Genomic DNA, 19,741 nt, shown 5'->3' with positions numbered 1-19,741 from the left:
AGATTTAATCTAAATCTGCTATGCTGTAGTTTGAACCCATTGCCTCTTGTCCTGCCCTCTGTGGCAAGAGAGAGAACAACTTTTCTCCATCTTTTTATAGCAGACTTTCAAGTATTTGAAGATCGCTATCATGTTCCCCCTTAATCTTCTCTTTTCTAAATGAAACATACCCACTTCCTTCAGCCTTTGCTCATATGGTTTGCATTCCATCTCTTTGATCATATTTGTTGCTCACCTCTGGATCTTTTCCAGTTTCTCTACATACTTTTTATACTTTGGTGACCAAAATTGGGCACAGGACTCCAGCTGAGACCTAACCAGTGCTGAGTATAGCAGTCCTATCACCTCCTGTGACTTGCATGTTATGCCTCTGTCAAGGTTCCTCCCCCACTTTGAACTCTAGGGTACAGATGTGGGGACCTGCATGAAAAACCTCCTAAGCTTATCTTTACCAGCTTAGGTCAAAACTTCCCCAAGGTACAAAATATTCCACCCGTTGTCCTTGGACTGGCCGCTACCACCACCAAACTAATACTGGTTACTGGGGAAGAGCTGTTTGGACGCGTCCTTCCCCCCAAAATACTTCCCAAAACCTTGCACCCCACTTCCTGGACAAGGTTTGGTAAAAAGCCTCACCAATTTGCCTAGGTGACTACAGACCCAGACCCTTGGATCTTAAGAACAATGAACAATCCTCCCAACACTTGCACCCCTCCTTTCCTGGGAAATGTTGGATAAAAAGCCTCACCAATTTGCATAGGTGACCACAGACCCAAACCCTTGGATCTAAGAACAATGAAAAAGCATTCAGTTTTTTACAAGAAGACTTTTAATAAAAATAGAAGTAAATAGAAATAAAGAAATTCCCCCTGTAAAATCAGGATGGTAGATATCTTACAGGGTAATTAGATTAAAAAAAACATAGAGAACCCCTCTAGGCAAAACCTTAAGTTACAAAAAAGATACACAGACAGAAATAGTTATTCTATTCAGCACAATTCTTTTCTCAGCCATTTAAAGAAATCATAATCTAACACATACCTAGCTAGATTACTTACTAAAAGTTCTAAGACTCCATTCCTGGTCTATCCCCGGTAAAAACCAGCATATAGACAGACACAGACCCTTTGTTTCTCTCCCTCCTCCCAGCTTTTGAAAGTATCTTGTCTCCTCATTGGTCATTTTGGTCAGGTGCCAGCGAGGTTACCTTTAGCTTCTTAACCCTTTACAGGTGAGAGGAGCTTTTCCCTGGCCAGGAGGGATTTCAAAGGGGTTTACCCTTCCCTTTATATTTATGACAGCCTCTGTTAATGCAACCTAAAATTTCATTTGCATTTTTTGCAACAGCAGCATATTGCTGACTCATGCTGAGGTTGCGATCCACCATAACTCCCAGATCCTTCTCAGCATTGCTGCTGCCAAGCCCGTTATCCCCCATTCTGTATTTGTGTATTTGATTTTTCTTCCCTAAGACACCTTACATTGTCTTTGTTTAATTTCATTTTGTTGTCTATAGCCCAGTTCTCCAATTTATCAAGATTCCTCTGAATCTTAGCTCTATCTTCCAAAGTGTTGGCTACACCTACAGCTTTGTGTCATTTGATCAGTACACTCTCTATTCCTACATCCAGGTCATTAATAATGAAGTTAAACAACACTGGACCCAGAACAGATCCCTGTGGAACCCCACTCGAGACCTCCCTCCAATCTGACATCATTCCATTAACAGTTACTCTGTGTTTGCAATTTAACCAATTATATATCCACTCAATGGTAGTTCCGCCAAGCCCGCATTTCTCCAGATTACATATGAGAATGGCACGTGGGACTGTGTCAAAAGGCTTGCTGAAGTCCAGGTATATTATGTCCACCCCATTCCTCCTATCCACCAAACCAGTTACTTGTCAAAGGAGGAAATCAAGCTTGTTTGGCATGATTTGTTCTTGGTAAATCATGCTGGCTGCTAGTGATCATCCCTTCATCCTTCAGGTATTCACAAATCAAATGTTTTGTACATTGCTCTAGTAGCTGCCTAGATATCGAAGTCAGACTGACTGGTTTATAGGTTCCCAGCTCCTCCTTTCCCCCCCCCTTCTTAAAAATGGCCATCACGGTAGTAGCCCTTCCCCAGTCTTCTGGGACCTTTCCTGTCATCCATGAGTTTGCAAATATTATTGACAGTGGCTCTGTGATTTCTTCAGTTAATTCCTTCAGTACCCTCGGGTGAATAGCATCAGGTCCCACTGATTTGAATTCATTCAAATTGATCAGAAGAACACTGACATGTTCTTTACTTATCCCGATCTGCATCTCTTTCCTTTTGTGTGTGGTAACTTTGCTAGTCATCCGATCTCATATTATCTTTTATGAGAAGATGAAGCAAAGTAAGCACTGAGCAGCTCTGCCTTCCTATCATCTTCCATTAGCAGCTTACCTTCCCCACTGAGCAGCGGACCCCTACCGTCTTTGATCTTTCTTTTTTTGTCTGACATATTTAAAGAACCCCTTCTTGTTGTCTCTAACATTCCTTGCCACCTGTAACTCATACTTTATCTTGGCTTTCCTGATTTTTGTCCCTACACACTCATGCTATTCCCATGTATACTTCCTTGGTGACATGCCCCTCCTTCCATTTCCTGTATGGAATACAGGAGTTCAATACCCCTGTTGAACTCTTCATTGCAGGTAAAGTAAGGAACACAGGCTTTGCAAAGGAATATCTAAAACTATAGTAACTTCTACTCTCAAAGCATACAAGAGTTACACATCTTTAGGCAAAGCAACAAAAACATACACATTCTCCCCCATGAGTCTATATTCACCCTTTGTTGTGAGTTGTTAGGCCCAGTCTGTGAGTGAGGCCAGCCATATGGTACAGTGGATAAGTGGCTTCCATCATGGCTCTGAATATTATGTAAATTGTTGCAGGTTTCAATATATCCTATGCATGGCCTATTAATGTCTACAGTCATTATTATTATTATTATTTATTCATGTGTATTAGTGGGGTTCTAGTCATAGACCAGAACCCCATTGTGTTAGATGCTGTGTAAACACAGAACAAAAAGATCTTCCCTGCCACAAAGAGTTTACCATCTAAGGGCTTGTCTAGATGAACAGTTAGTACCTGGCAAGCTGGAGTTTAAATCAACAGCGCTGTAGCATGCCGAGCACTAACTGTCTGTATGGATCCCGCTGCTGTGCACTAAAAGTTCCTTAGGGCATGGCTACACTGGAAACTTCAAAGTGCTGTCGTGGGAACGCTTCTGCAGCAGCGCTTTGAAGTGCGAGTGTGGTCGCAGGTGAGTGCTGGGAGAAAGCTCTCCCAGAGGTCCTGGTAATCCACCTTCACGAGGGGATTAGCTCCGAGGGCTGGGATCGCAGCTTCCTGTCACACCCTGATGGCCCCCTCCCTCAAAGGGTCCCCTGGGGAAGGCAGATCAGCATTGTATATTGCTCAAGCTGTTGCAAGCATTGCAGGGTGTTTTGGAAAGGGTCAAAGATGTGAGTGAGTGTGGAATGGAGGATTCCTTTGCAGGTTGCGAGAGGCCAGGGGGAGACGGGGGGGAGACGGAAGAGAGCAGAGAATGGGTTAACTCCACACTCCTGCTAGGCCCAAAGATATGACGCTGACTCCAGCCAGTTCAAGGCCATGGCACACATCTGACTCTCGTCTGCCTGCCAAGAAAGAGGGGGGCCCAGAATCCACCGATCAGCCGTGAGAAAGGGAGATTCAACTGAACAGACCTGCAGAGCCAGCCCATAACAAGCGAGGCCAGCAAAGAAGAAAACAAGGTTGAAGACTGCAGAGATTGAAAACACCGGCGAGACGGCAAGAGGGGGAGCCAAGCCTTGCGTCCCTGGAGCCTGGGTGTTTTGAGAAAACTGAAGCCACCATGGAAAGCCATGGACTGGCACAGAGGGCACCAGGAGCAGAGGTCCCTGAACGAAGCAACTCCCCAAGGAGCCTGGGACTTAAAACCCTCCTGAGAGCTGGAGCAACTTGGAGATCACAGTGGATCCTCGTACGACCTGAGCCCAGGACAGCACTCCTGTCCACCCTTCCTCCTCTCTTCTTCTTACATTACACCCAGGCTTGGCCAGCTTTGGGTCGGGCATATGTGAGTATGAAAGTGGGTTAGGGCTTGGGGCACTAATGCTTTCTTCCTTCCTCTGAGTGACGTGGGGAGCACCCACCACTCTCTGCTGTTATTTTATTATTTCATCAATAAAGTTTTAAAATTTAGACACTTGGTGTGTTACGTCATCTCCTCCCTTATAGATCCTGTGGCCTCAGCCTGATCACCTGGCGCCTCACGCAGATTGGTAACAGAAATCTGTCACATCCAAGCACTTGGAGCCTGTCTACACTAGTGCTTTAAAGCGCTCAGACTTGGTGCGCTCAGGGGGGTAATTTTTCACATCCCTGAGCCAGCAAGTTAGAGCGCTATAAAATGTAAGTGTAGACAAGCCCTTAGTGAGCACTGATCTACTCTGCTTTGAAGCAGTAGGCCAATGTGCATTAGAGAGTTTTAGAGTAGTGTAGCAGGGTCTACGCAGGCAGTCGGTATGTGGCATGCTAGTGTGCTGTAGATTTATACCCCAGCTTACCATGTCTAACTATTCATCTAGACAAGGCCAAAGTATTCCATGGCAAAGGCAACTGGTCACTGGTCCAGTTATTTTCATTTCTGGATAGAATTAATAACAGCACACTTCCATGATTTTCTTCACTCTTTACATAGCACAGGTATTCCAAACTGGAAAAAGGTAATTTGTTATGCTGAATCTCTCTTTAGTATGATTTATAGAAAATGGTTTCACAAAACTTGAATGTGTTTTGCAAAGTTGTAAAACATTTCTAAAACTTTGTGACGCTCACAAGACCTCACATTTCATGCAGGCCTTCGTTGGCCTGAAGCCTTTAATTTTTTTTTAATGTTTTAAAAGTATTTCTCTTTTGGTTCCTCCATTTCTCTAAGGAACAGAGCATTACAGAAAATAAGCATGGAGGAGGGGTCAGAATAGTAAGAAACTGTGTGAAATCTGTCATTTTATTATTATTATTTTTTTAAGAGCATGCAATAAGCGTCATAGCTCAATACTGTGAAGTGCTGAGCACCTGCTGGAGTTGCTGAGTGCACTTAACATCCATTTTCTTTAACAGGATCTGACAAAGCTGAGTATCTTCAACTAGGTGTTTAGCACTTTCCAGGATCCATCCCCAAATGCAGATAATGCACAACACAGGAAAATGAATACAAGGTGAATAAAGCTATGTAAACATCTCAGGGTTCCTCTGTTGGTATCGTTAATTAGCAGAGATAAGGCAAGAAATCAAGAACTTACATTGAAACAAGAAATACTTTGTTTTAAACAGCAGGGGGGAAAAAGGCTAAGCCTATGAAACTAGGAAATGGACCCAATTTGTTGAAAAAGGACAAATCATAACTGCTTAGTCAATTGCAGATAATATAGAGAGATTAGAATCCTTTAAATAAAAAGAAAAAAAATCCCTCTAAAAACGATGGGGTGACCCACTATAAGTCCAGTTTAACCCCTCTATTCTTGGAATCTGTAAAACATCACAAGCTTCACTTTCATGGTTATCATGCACCTGATCACTTTGGACCATGGCCTGACATTTTTGACTATTTAGCACTTAGAACCAGTGCTTAAATAATCAAAAGATACATTAATAATGGTAATAGTAAAAATGATACCTCAAAGCCTTCTTTGAAATTTCCAAACAATGAAAACATCTCCCCTTTGCCAACTGTGAAAAAGTATTGTTCTGAAAGATCAAGAGTCAGCTTTGGATTGCTTTAATGAAAACTGAATGAAGCAAAATTAGCATAAGCCAAGTGCAAACCAATTTAAGTATGTCCACATAGGGGTTGTATCGATTTAATTTAACTGATTTAAAACTAATTCTGAATATAGATAAGGCCATATATGCTTTCTTCCTGCCCCTCCTGCCCCCACTTCTTTGTAGACTGAAACTTAAGCACTCATTCTAACTTGGAATTTGGTAACGCTAAATTAAAACCTTTTATGGCTTATGTAGCAATGCCTGGTTATTTTAACTGTTATTATAAATTTAACTGTTATTCTAAATATATATTCCAAATTAAAACTTTTTTTGTCTAAATGCACGTATCAAGCAAATACTTTTTTAAAAAAAAATTCTAGCAAGCATAAGGATAATCTAAGCATAATCTTATTTTTTATTACTGAATTAGTAGATTTTGGAAGATGGTTAAAGAACAAAACTGAGATACCTTAGTTTTATCCCTATTCCAGCTGCATCTTTGTGTGATGTTGGACAGGTTACTTTATATATCTGCTGTATTTTTCTACTCTAATTATAATAGTATAATAGGAATAATAGTAATTACTTACCTTGCTTGGAAGCTGTTATGTTTAATTTGGTGAGATATATAAATAAAGAGCTTTGAGAATGTTGAATCCTACAGAAATGCAAAGTATTATTTGCATTTTAAAGCACTTTACATATGTACAGTCCTCTACAAATAAAAAAAACATTGGTGCATTTCTCTGTGATTATAATCCTGTATATATGCTTATGCAAATTAGGCCTGACTTTGGTTTCCTAGTAAGTCACCCACATGGCCATCACTTCTATGAAGGTTATCTGTTACTCTGGTAAGAAGTATTTTATATTTGTAAGCATGAAAATCTTTGAGGCCATGTCCATGACATCTCTAATATGCACTCTTACATAGCCACTAGGAAAGATTTTCTCCACGTCTTCACCGAGGTCTGTAGAGCGCTGAAGGGTGTGGGGTGGGGAAGATTCACTCCCAGGAAGAACATGCTGTCTTTCCATTACAGACCTCCCATGGATCAATACATCTCTTAGAAACCCTACCCAGGCTCCCACCCACCTCAGTGACATCTTCAATCAGTTTTACAGCCATCTTGGCTACCTGGAGGAGGGAAGCTGTGTGTGCATGTGCACCTTGCTTTACTTCTACCCTTCCCTCTCCCTCCAGGGACTTTCTGCTAGTGGAGGTTTTGTCCAAGGAACTATGACAGCAAAATAAAAACAAACAGGAATATGTTCCCATGGGCGTATGCAAACTCCATTGTCAGTATTATAAATCTTTTTTTTCTCTTGAAATCAGAGCTTTGGTGGAAAAAGAATATTTTATTAATAAAATGAAGAGCAACAGGGATTCCTAAAATGAATGTTGGAATTTGACTCTCCTCGTTAAATGTGAAGAGTACAGATGCTGACAACAAAGTGACTGACTATGGAAAGGACCCCAACCTGTGACACATGATGAAGATAAAGCGTAACTACAGCAGATCCTGACCTTTTGTAAACACAATCAACTTGTCAGGTCTAATGGTTTAATCATGTTCATAGCACAGAACTACAGACTCTTATAGCATTGGCTTCTGAGGACCGGCAATCGCGGGGGAGGGGGAGAAAAAAGCTACTGTTTAAGATAAATACATATGTACAGTACTTTTACTAGTACACACCCAAAGAGATATAGATATAAATACACATACAGAGATAGAGCCAGAGAAACATTTTAACAAACACATCTGAAATATTTTAATAATACTGTGTACTTTACATAGCACAAACACACTTTATACTTAATCCTTACCCATGTGAGTAATTTATCTTAGCCTATTATCTTAATACTAATCTTAAATTTCCTGATTCAGAAATACATAAAAATAAATAGTCATGAATAGAAATCACTATGTGCTATGCTGGGGAAAAACCAAAACAAACAATGACCCATTGTACAAAATTATTTTAGAAAAATCCAGGTCATATATACTTAGACACATTTTATTTGAACATTTAACGTGGATACACCTCGTTAACACTGTATCACATTGAAATGTACATTAATTTCAAATTATACCTTATACTACAATATGCAATTCTTTACTTAATTTTTCACCACTTTTTTTTTAAAAAAGAAACCATTTGCATTATTTAATTATACAATATATGATCTTAATCATTTGCATTAAAAAGTTACTTAGTGGGCCTTAATTCATAATAATAATGATGCATACAATTCATTTATTCAATTAAAAATTAAACACTTGATGCATTTACTCATTTTAAAAAAATGTAGACATTTTAAAATTGTTTTTTTAAAATTAAAAAGTCATCAACCATGGTTTGACGGGCCATTTTCTGCCCCATTGCAAATGTTTTCTTGATTAATTGTAGGATGCAGTCAATGTCCCATAAGTCAAAGTGCAATGTGTTTTGCTCAGCAAAATTGCAGGCAGACTGAACTCTCTGTCAGGTCTCATTTATAGTAACCAAAATTAGAAGTTCTGAGTCATCTGTTTCCATAGTTCCATTTTGTTGGCTCATTTTCATTACATGATGGTTATAAGAGTTCTTTACCTGAAAAAGAATTATTCCCAACCTATTCTGCAGCATATTCTTCAGAATTAGCAGGAATGCCAAGTACGTTCTTGGTAGAGGACCTTTTGGGAGTCAGAGATGTGTATCAGAGTAGCAGCCGTGTTAGTCTGTATCCACAAAGAAAAGGCGTACTTGTGGCACCTTAGAGACTAACAAATTTATTTGAGCATAAGCTTTCATGAGCTACAGCTCACTTCATCAGATGTATATTATACTCTTATACACTAAACTGATTTGGTGAAGCTGTTGAATCTATAACACAGACTTCTCCAAAATGTTAATTTGGTCATTGAAGTTAATTGGTGTTAACAAAACCAAACAGAAAACAAAGGGTATTAAATAATTGGATTAGAAATCCTTCCACCTTTCAGCTGCTCAGTGTTAATTCCTTTGACTCTTGTTTTATGATATCATTTTATTAGTTCTCCCATCACCATAGGGTCTTCACGGGCAGAAAAGACGCAAATTTCTCAGGTATTTTTAAAAACAACTCATAAAAACCTTTTGACCACTCCCCCCCAATATTCAAACCTCCTCTATGCATCAGCAAGAAGCAAAAAAGGGCAAAGGTCCAATTTGTTTTTCATTTGCAGATCACTCAATGGATCAACCAAAATGGATGTGTAAGAGAAGGCAGTCTTCTTTCCCTGTCAAATGGCACAAACTTGTAGATAGCAAAAAATGCAAGTTTATAGTTCTAATGGGATGCATTACAATGGAAAGAGAAAAGGCAATAAAATTGCCTAACATTTTAAGATATGCATAGAGCTATCTAACTCCTTTCACTGGTCTTAAAAAATAAAAGCAATCATTCACACTTTTCTGTTACACTGGATATATGGGGCTTAACAGAGCTTCTTGTTTTGAAAAAAATGTTGACACCAATCGTTTGTATGATTGATAAGCTACACTGAATGTAATTAAGGACCAAGTCAAAACTGTGTAATGGGCTCAGAATTTGGCCCCATGATTTTTTTTTTAATTCAAACTTCTCTTTGATTTTTATAAATTTTGTCATTATTTGTCCTCATTTTGGCCAACTAATGATGGATAGTTTAGGGGAAAATTAGATATAAATTATATGTATTTCTTTTTTTTAAGCATATATGTTTATATAATACACACATACACTTCTATTATTACTATTTCACAATATACCTAGCATGGTACCAAAATGCTCACAATCTAAAAGATTAACAGCACTAGAAGGGTGAAGGAGAGGAAGAGAGATGCAATCAAAATATGTACACATTTTATGTATAGTATGCTACAGTGGGTGCATTTAGGAAGTCCATCTCAGTTTTAGACATAGTAAAAGTACCTCTTTCTAATTCACAGTTTCACACATGATAATGAACATGTCCACTTAAGTTATGCAAATAGACACAGGAGTACTTATAATCGCTCATATACTCAGAGAGACACAAATTTTCAAATACTAAAAAAACAAACAAACATGTTTTAATCTATTTAATTCCCAGACACCAAAACTCAATTAGTAATCAGTTTAGATGACTTTGGTTGTCTGTTTTCTGTGATGTAATGACTAGACTGAGGCAATGACAATACTTCTTTATGCTATTCAAAGTGTGTATTAGAATTCAGAAGGAGCTAGATTCAAAACCTGGCCCCTGGACTGAATGCAGAGATGATGCAAAGTCTACTGCAAGTCTCTCCCGCCATTTCCTAAGCATTCACCTCACTAGTAACTGATATAATTTTTTGTCATGAAATTAGGCTGTTACTTGACTCTAACACAGGACGACACTGTTTTGTTGTACTTTTAAAGCAGGCGATGATTACACGGCTGAACTCAGGGAGTCCGAACTTACTGGAAAATAAATAGTTAAATGCAAGTTAAAAAAAATCCCACCCCATCTGTCAAATTGTGTGTATGACATCATCAGATATTCTGCACTTGTTTGCAGCTATTCAGGCCAACCCACCCTGCAGTCTAAGCTTTGTGTTCAAGCTCTTTTTACAGGGTCAGCGGGCTGGAAAATTACCACATGCTGTCACAGTTAGTTCAGCCAGGTCTTGTTATCATTGTTTCCAAGGAATCCATTCATTCCATTATTTTACATATTGGGCAGACGTCCTGCCACTGAGGCTTGGGCTGGTCTAACTTGAAGGGCCAAACGTTAATGGGTCTCTATTGTTGGCAGACTAGCAGTGCAATACGTGGGAAAAAATACCCAGACAGCTCCCTGACACTAGTTTAGGACCTCTAGACTTAGGGGGTAGCCCGTGAAGAGCTTTTATGTAAACAAGACTTCAATAAACAAAGAATAGCTTCTGTGTCAATATTCATAACCCATATTTTTTCTCTTTCTTAAAAAAAGCAGCATAACTCTTCAAATAGCAGCAAGAAAGTAGTGTGTATAGTCAATGCTTTATGCAGAGCTAGAGAGCAAGAAGCCATATACATGATACTGATTTATAAGGGATATTACCAAGATCCTAGGTGGAACAAAGCAGTCTTATTTTGAATTTGCCCTGCTGTCTTTGTGGTTGATAATGAAGCGTGTTATTGTGTAAATTTAAAGCCTGTGATTTGTGTACACCAGGACCTATGTGGCAAAACCAAGGTAGGGTACATCACTTCATCCTAAGTGTTCAGACCATGGAATTTTAAATACGTTGATCAAGTGAATTACAATATTATTTTTTTCTTAACTTCCACCCAAGAAAGTCCCCCTAAATTCTGCATTTCAGTAATACATAATCATAATTTTGACAATTTTGGAAAAATAATAGAGACAAATGAAAATCTTTTAACATTACAATTAACCCCCCAGGTGGATAAAAACTGTTGTCATTTTCCGACATTGATTTCTTCATAATATTCTGGGCCTATTCTTCTCTCACTTACATCTCATGCAACCCGTTTTGACCTTTCTGAGGGGCCAGGGAGTGGTTCTGATCTCGGATAGCAATTAAGTTTGTGTAACAGCATTGACTTCAGACAGTTACTCTGGATTTACACTCGTGTAAGTGATAGAGAAATCAAAAGCTCATGGGGTCTGAGCAGAATCTGGCCTAGCAGTTACATATGCTGAAATTCCAGGAATCCTACTACAGAGAAGCTCAGATGCTCTAATTTGAATGATGGAGTAAAGTGAGTAAGATTATAAATGTCTCATGGAAGCATGTTGCAAATCCTTCACTCTACGATGGAAACACTTTAAAAACTGCATACAAATTAATTCAAAATGATAGAGTCTCTCCAAATGCCTGAGGCTTAATTGTCACATCTGAATAAACTATCCTCAGATTGGCACTCAAGAGGGGAAGGGACTGGACTTGTCTGCTGCCCAAAATCTTTATTTCAGGTATCGAGCATTTTCCTCCCATTGTTTTCTTTGCCGTTGGACAATAAAGCTCTTGATAACATGACCTGGCTGCTCTAACTGTGACAGCATGTGGTAATTAGCTGAGTCCACTGGCATTTTAGAAACCTAAACACAAGTCTCAGCTTTTTAAACTTGCACATGATTAGTCCAGCTGTTATTCCAGTTAATTTGTTTTACTGATCCTACAAAGCACTCCAAAGGGCCCTCCAAAAGTTAGCAGTATCATATATCTTGTTTTCTAAAAATGTTTTCAGAATACTGGAACATTGTACTGAATACATGAAAAGAACACATAGGTTTCTCTAAATCCCAGACTAAAATATATTTCAGGTACTAGTAAATTGTGTTATAATATTTGTAGTATCCAAAAGTCAGGTTAGCCAGTTAGCCAGTACATGACATATATTCTAATTTCAATTAAGATTATTTCTGTGTCTGGCAGCTAATTTTAAATAGCTCCCTTCTTCAGATAACATTAAGAGCCAATTGAGATAAATTTAGTTTTCTACAAAAGTAAAGTGTGTCAGGACTAGATTTCCTAAGCCAAACCCTCCAAGCAATCATCATAATCATTTTGTAAACGATAGATAATGTCATCTTGGAGTAAAAAGATTTCTTCAGTCTATGAAATGTTACATTAAGATAAACATTAGAATTTAGCATACCTAATTTGAACAGAGTCTTTTTAAAAAAAATCTTTCAGGGATTTAAAATAAGCATCTTTTTTAAAAAGGCATATAAATAACACTTTTAAAAATCAATTATTTTATGCATTTTAAAATGTGATAATCCCAGCAGACAAACCATGCTGCAGAGGAAGGTGATACCCCTCCCCTCCACATGCCTGCTAATCTGGTGGTTTTCAAGCCTTTCCCCCCCCCCCCTCTCAGTACATATGTGTCTATTTTTGCCAGTGTCCATTAGGGAAGTAGGGTCTGGGAGAGGTAACTAATAAACACAGCTCCCAGCTCCCATTAACAGGAATGGGTTCTGGATTATGGGTATTGTTTGAATTCTGTTATCAAACACACACCTCAGTTTATGTAGAAAAGTGATCATGGTTCATGATATATCTGTACATAGGCTGTGAAGGCTTGACATTTTGCATAAAATGTGCCTGGGGGAGATTTTCAAAGTACCATGGCAATTTGGTCCCTAATTCCCATTGACTTGCAATGAGAGTTAGGTGCCTAAGTATCATTTGTGTGAATTCAGTGTACATAATTCATCTTCACCCTGCCTGTTCCTATCAGCCTCAACTTTTGACAACCTAACATTCATAGAATCATAGAGTCATAGGACTGGAAGGGACCTCGAGAGGTCATCTAGTCCAGTCCCCTGCACTCATGGCAGGACTAAGTATTATCTAGACACGGGGTGAAAGTAAGGCGGTACGAGCCAGTACGGCATACTGGTAAAAAGTAAAAAGGACCCCGCTTAAAGTGCTGAATGTCGTTGCCCCTTTTGCCCCCTCACCCCCCGGGCCACCTACAGGAGGGGCAAAAGGAGCAGCTGCCCTGGGGCCGGCGATTTAAAAGGGCCCGGGGCTCTGGTGCCCCGGGCCCTTTAAATTGCCACTAGAGCCCCAGGCAGTGCGGGCCAGGCAGCGCAGATGGGCTGGCTGGGGGATGATGACTCCGAGCCCTGCCCCTTCTGCCTGAGGCCCTGCCCCTTCCAGGGGGGCCAGAGCCAGCCCCCGTACTGGTAAGAGTTCAATTTTACTTTCACCCCTATCTGGACCATCCCTGTCAGGTGGTCTAACCTGCTCTTAAAAATCTCCAATGACAGAGATTCCACAACTTCTCTAGGCGATTTATTCCAGTGGTTAACCACCCTGACAGTTAGGAAGTTTTTCCTAATGTCCAACCTAAACTGCTCTTGCTGCAATTTAAGCCCATTGCTTCTTGTCCTATCTTACGGAGAACAATTTTTCTCCCTTCTCCTTCTAACAACCTTTTATATACTTGAAAACTGTTATTGTGTCCCTTCTCAGTCTTCTCTTCTCCAGACTAAACAAACCCAATTTTTTCAGTCTTCCCTCACAGTCATATTTTCTAGACCTTTAATCATTTTTGTTGCTCTTCTCTGGACTTTCTCCAGTTTGTCGGCATCTTTCCTGAAATGTGGTGCCCAGAACTGTACACAATACTCCAGTTGAGGCCTAATTGGCACAGAGTAGCATGGAAGAACTTCTTCTTGTGTCTTGCTTACAACACTCCTGCTAATACATCCCAGAATAATGTTTGCTTTTTTTTTGCAAGAGTGTTAAAAAAAAAAACCCTCTGTATTTCACTTCCAGTCCACTTACAGAATCTTCCTTTCACAAAGAAATTTGGACAAACTGGCAACATTAGAAGAAGGAATCCAGGGAGCAAACCAAGAAGGCCTAGAGTCAGGGGTGAACTACAATTCTTAAATTTTAATTACATTAGTGTAAATCCAGATTAACTCCCTTGATTTTAATCAGACTATTCACATGAATAAGGTCTGAAACTTCAGATTCAGGGCCTTAGAGATCCAGCAAAAATTGGCGATGGCAGAAGGGTAAGTTCCATTTTTGTGATCTCCAGATTCAAGGGCCGATAACATTCAATTTTAAATTTAACCCCCAAAACACTTTTCATGGGGGAGCATAATAATTTCACATGCCAATCTAAAAACCTTCAGGTTGACTGTTAATAGAGGAGACATCCTACATGAAACAGATTAAATTAAAATTTCACCCGAACACTTGACATCATTAGACAACTCATTTGTCAGCACCAGAGAACTGGTTGCAAAACTGATATATCTCTTAGCCAAATGTTGGTTTGCCAGGTTGGCCTGAAGTAGCTTTTATAAAAATCAATGAATGATGGATGAAGAAAAATTGTACTGCATCTGAATTTCTGATGACTAGAAAATCAAAACTTGGTTGGATAGAAACATTACCCTGCTTTTTCATGTCAAAAGCAAGTCATTCTTGAAAGCAAGAATGGAAAGTTGTACTGATAGAGAATGTAAGTACTGTATACCAACCTTTCTGTCACTGCTGAAGTTTCCTGCAAATCAGAACAAGTATTACCTGTTCTTAAAAGCTGAAGTAATATATTTATGTTGTTTGTTTCCCAATATATACCATAACTGGGTAGCAAAGCACATGTGTCTCTAAAGGTATTATTAAACTAAAAAAAGCTTTTTAATATTATGATTGATCCAATAGCAGCATAGCAGTGTATTCAGGGGGAAATATATGAATGTTATATTTTTCCTAGAAAAATGCAGACATTCTGAAGTCAATGGAAAGACTACAGAAAGACTGCCACTGAATTCAATGGACTTTGGATCAGAGCAACCCAAAACCATGAGAGTAGTAAGAGAATCTAACATAGGACTAGCAGCAGGCTCTTCTTTCTCATCTCCATGTAACCCTATATTCCCTCTGTAAGTAGGAGTGAAATAGTTCAGAAAAAGTACATGAAAGCAACATAGACTTTTCCTGGATGATCTATCGTAACATATTAGCAACTTTCTATAGTATTAGCGATTTTCTATCATCTTATATTAATATCATAGAATTTTAGCATCTGATTGCCTTAACAAGATATGACCATGCAATCATTTCAGCAATTTTCATATCAGATTAATGAAACCAAAGACTAACACAAAATGATGCTAACATGAAAACTACTAATAGAACATGACAGAACATTTCATATTTTATTGGTGCATTAATGTTCTTCTTGCCCATTTCAAAATTTTCATCTCACTTTTCAGTACTGTGCATGCAGAAGTAGCACATTATTGCCGAGTTTTTAAGAACAGTAAGAGCAATAACGACCAACTGAGTAGCCTGTTATTATTCACTTGGGTAAACAAGTGACTAAGGTGAGACATGCGATAACTGTAAATCACAGTAGGCAGGGCTATTGTTTAGGATAGAACAAGAGGACATAACCAGAAGTGATGGGATGAAAGGAAGAAAAGTTAAATTTAGGATAGATATCAGGAAAAATTCCTAATGGAGCTGTCTCTTAGACTGTAATCATTTTCTCAGCGAAGTAGTGAAAGCCCTATCACTTTATACATTTGAAGTTAGCCTGGAAATAGCACTACAAAATATACTCTGGGGAATAATCCTGCATTTGGCAGGGAGATAAACTAGATGACCTAGGTGTTTTCCAACTTTAACTTCTCAAACTCTATGATTCAGGGCCCATTTGGGAGATTAGGGCCTAAGGCATTTAATGGACTGCAAAGTCCTTATCTGATAGATAAAAGATTTTATTGCTTTTAGAAATTTAATTATTTAAGAAGGGAAGACAAATACCTTTTTAAAGTTTCTGATTCTTTTGCCTTCAGCCATATTGACATAAAATAGATTAAAACAGAGATTTTTCCCAGTCCATTTTTACACCAGAGAACTGAAGAATTGGTAAATGAACTGGTGGAAAAGCATTGGAGCAGTATATCTATATTAGCCATGCTGTTTCAGGTGCAGTTTTGCCTTGCATCCACACTTGCTCTTTAATGTACTCTTGGAGTTACACTGTCTTCTGAGTATCTATTACAGTTCCCTTCACAGTTCCTTGATGCAGTGGCTTATGGCAGATTTGGAAAGGCCTTTATAGAAGTCTGGAGGGGCTGTAGGTGAAGAGAATAAACTTCCTTAATTCCCTTGGGAAACTGGAAACTTGTGCCATTTCCTAGTCCTTTTCAGAGATTAGAGACCAAGGAGACTCACTCCTCGGTCTGCAAGAAAGCTTTTTGCTGGGGCTTTAAGAAGTAGCCACAAGGTTCCTGAAGAGGTGTAGAGGTTGTTTTGGCAATACCCAGGGAGAGGCAGAGATTGAGAGCTGCAGTTCCTGAATTATTACTGCAATGAGCAATTCATCTGCCAGAAACTGGGAATCGGCAACAGGGGATGGATCACGTGGTGATTACCTGTTCTATTCATTTCCTCTGGGGCGCCTGGGATTGGCCACTGTCAGAAGACAGGATACTGGGCTCGATGGACCTTTGGTGTGACCCAGTATGGCTGTTCTTATGTTCTTATATTCATTTGGACTAAGTAATCTTATTTATTGGAGGCAAAGCTCAAAAATATCTTAGTGCAAAGGGGCCCAAAAACAGAGAGAAATATGCTTTTTGAAAGAAAGGATGCCAGGATTGTTCTGAGACATGCTTGATCTGAATAAACTAGATCCCTGGAGAAGAAGATGCAGCTGGCAAAACAGCGATTGAATAGGTTCCATAGTACGTGCAACACTGTTTGTAAAGGTAAGTGGCTTCCAGCAAACTAGACTCACTATGCGGTAGCATGCAGAAATTAGACCAGATACTAAGCCTTCACTGGTGTGCTGTAGAATAGAAGTGTGTGTTTGTGCGGGAGAGGGGGGCGGCATCACTGGGACTAGTGCACAAACACTTTCCATCCACACTGGAATTGAAGGCGGTAGACACAAGCTGAAATAGTAGTAGTTTACTGCTCTCACACCAGCCCTGCATGATGTAGATTTTAAGATGCTGGATGATGATGGGGCTCTGTTGATGTAATAACTTGGGCCCCTTTTATCGTGGCCCTGGCTGGGGGACACTGCAGACTCCACTCTATTTAATGTTAGGGACAGAATTAACATTTTTGTGTTTCACTTTTAACAGCTGTTAAATTAATATAATAATATAGCCCCTGCACCACAGGGATGTTGTGAGGCTTTACTAATTACTGTACATTTGTAAAGTGCTTTGAGCTCTTCAGATGAAATACGCTATAAAAGTACAAATTATTATCATCATACAGCAGTAAGAGCACAATTTCATGGAGGCTGTAAATCTTCCAGCCTCATCCAAGATGGGTCTATCAGCTAGAAGAAGAACATAAATGTTTAAACATTTATTTAAATATTAAACGGTAAGGTCTTTGAAACCTGTACTAACGACTTCACTGTTGTCCAAAGCAAGCCCTAGGTATGTCCTAATGTGCAATTACACAGGGCTCTGCACTTCCAGGGACCTCCTTTTAGCACCATTCTCTCCCAGAACATGCTTATAGTCCCCCACACCACTTCGGACTGTGAACCTTCAGACTCAACCCCCTTTCCCCTCAACTTTTCCAACCCCACTCCAAATAGCCAATTGATGAAACTCTCCTGAGATTTCCTTCCTGACCCTCAGCTTCCAGACCTTCCTGCGCAATAGTTTGTGGCAGGCTGCCTGAGACTCCCATACATCCTGCTTCACAGAGCACCTCTGAAGGGGAACACTCACTGTCAGTGTTGCCTAGTGGTCAGGCAGTGGTGCAGCAGGTTGCCTTCCTCTCATACATGCCTCCTTTTTTACCATAGCTCTGCCCTGTGGTGGTCTGTCCCTTCGTTGGCCCTCCAGCCAGGTCACATGTTCAAGTCCACCCCTTGAGGAGTATACACAAAAAGAGTCCAATAATTCGAAAGTCTTCCTATGCCTGCAAGGGCTTCAGGGCTTTTTCTTAGGTAAGGGTCTTAGGGTCCTTTTACATTTGGAGCCTTCCCCACCTGGGTCCCCCACTGAGGAATAAACTCCTATTGTTGTCCCCTCTTTAGGAGTTGGTAGAGGAGCCCATTCCCACTCTCTCCACCAGGCTCCAATCCAGGGCCCAATAGTGGACAGCTACACTCAACACCTTGGGGTGCTAAGCAACTGTTTCCCTGAATCTCTTCCAACTTGAGTCCCCTTTTTTCCCCAGGGTAAATTGAAGAACTGAACACAAAATAAGGTTTCTGACCTTTGCAGTCTTAGGCAGGTCAATACTGCTGTGGTGTTACTTCCCGATAGCACAAGACTGCTCCCTTCCACTGTTTAACACCTTCAGAGCTGCTCTGTTTCCTTTTTTGAGCTCCTTCTCCAGCTTGTGCAGCTGCGGCAAGGCTGGGCCTCCTGGATTTAGAGCTGCTTCTTAACCCCTTCTTCTCCAGTGTGGGGTATGTATACCCATTCCAGTATCTCAGTCATGCCAGGACTGCCTTGTGTCTGCTGTTTACACCAGTTATGTCAGGCAATAGATTACTGCCAAATGGATTCATGTACCTGTATGTCATGATGTGCTGCTGTAATGTGGAATGGCTATAGCATGGCAGGGTCAGCTGTACCTTCCTGAGCCCTGATTGATGTGGGAATGGGCTAGAAAAGGGAGCTGGTCCTGGAGGATTGGGAAGTAATCCCACCCCTGACTTCCTGCTGCTATCTAGATAGCCATCCCGTTGGAGAGCAGGAATGTCATTCTAGAGTACTTATCTGGGTCAACCGGCTCACACAGGGGCAAGGATGAAAATCGGACATGCATGCGAAGACTGGAATACAAGTTGCTATTGCTGGAAAGATCAGGTCTTGCCCAACGCAGCCCGGACCTGGAGCAGGAAGCGAGCAGGAGCCATGGCCACAGCCAGGTCAGCCTAGACCTAGCACAGGAGCCCTAAATAGCACATTGATCATTTGGATGGATGCCACCTAACACAGCAGTGAGCAGGGCCTAGCACTCCAGGCTTGCACTATGCCTAAGTACCAGTGACAAGTTCGTGGGGCAGAAGGTTACCCTGTTTGGGATTTGGGACTCAGAGATTGAGGCTGGCAGGTCACTGGGACTGTCAGGTTGCTGAGAAAGATGACTGTTGTTGATAAAGGTGATTGTGTATTACTGATAAAGAGGTTGTAGTTATTTCTGAGTGAATTTCTGCCTCCACAAAGGCTGCATGAGGTTTCTTCATTTCAAGGTCAGCCTGTTGGGATCCTGGAGGACCTCCCCCAGCCTAAGGGGAGGATCCACAATGTCCGGGATCTCGATTAAGTATGGGGGACAACTAAAGATATAACAGGGACGGGAGTGAGGTCACAGGACTAAACGAAGGGAACCGGATGGGGACACTGAGCAGAGAACCCCGGACAGAGCCCACTGCTCCTCAAAGGCGTCAAGGGAGCCAGCGGATGCTGCCCAGGGGAACTCTGC

Source organism: Caretta caretta, chromosome 5, assembly GCF_965140235.1.
Source record: "Caretta caretta isolate rCarCar2 chromosome 5, rCarCar1.hap1, whole genome shotgun sequence".
Taxonomy (NCBI): domain Eukaryota; kingdom Metazoa; phylum Chordata; order Testudines; family Cheloniidae; genus Caretta; species Caretta caretta.
This window is presented reverse-complemented; position numbering follows the sequence as displayed.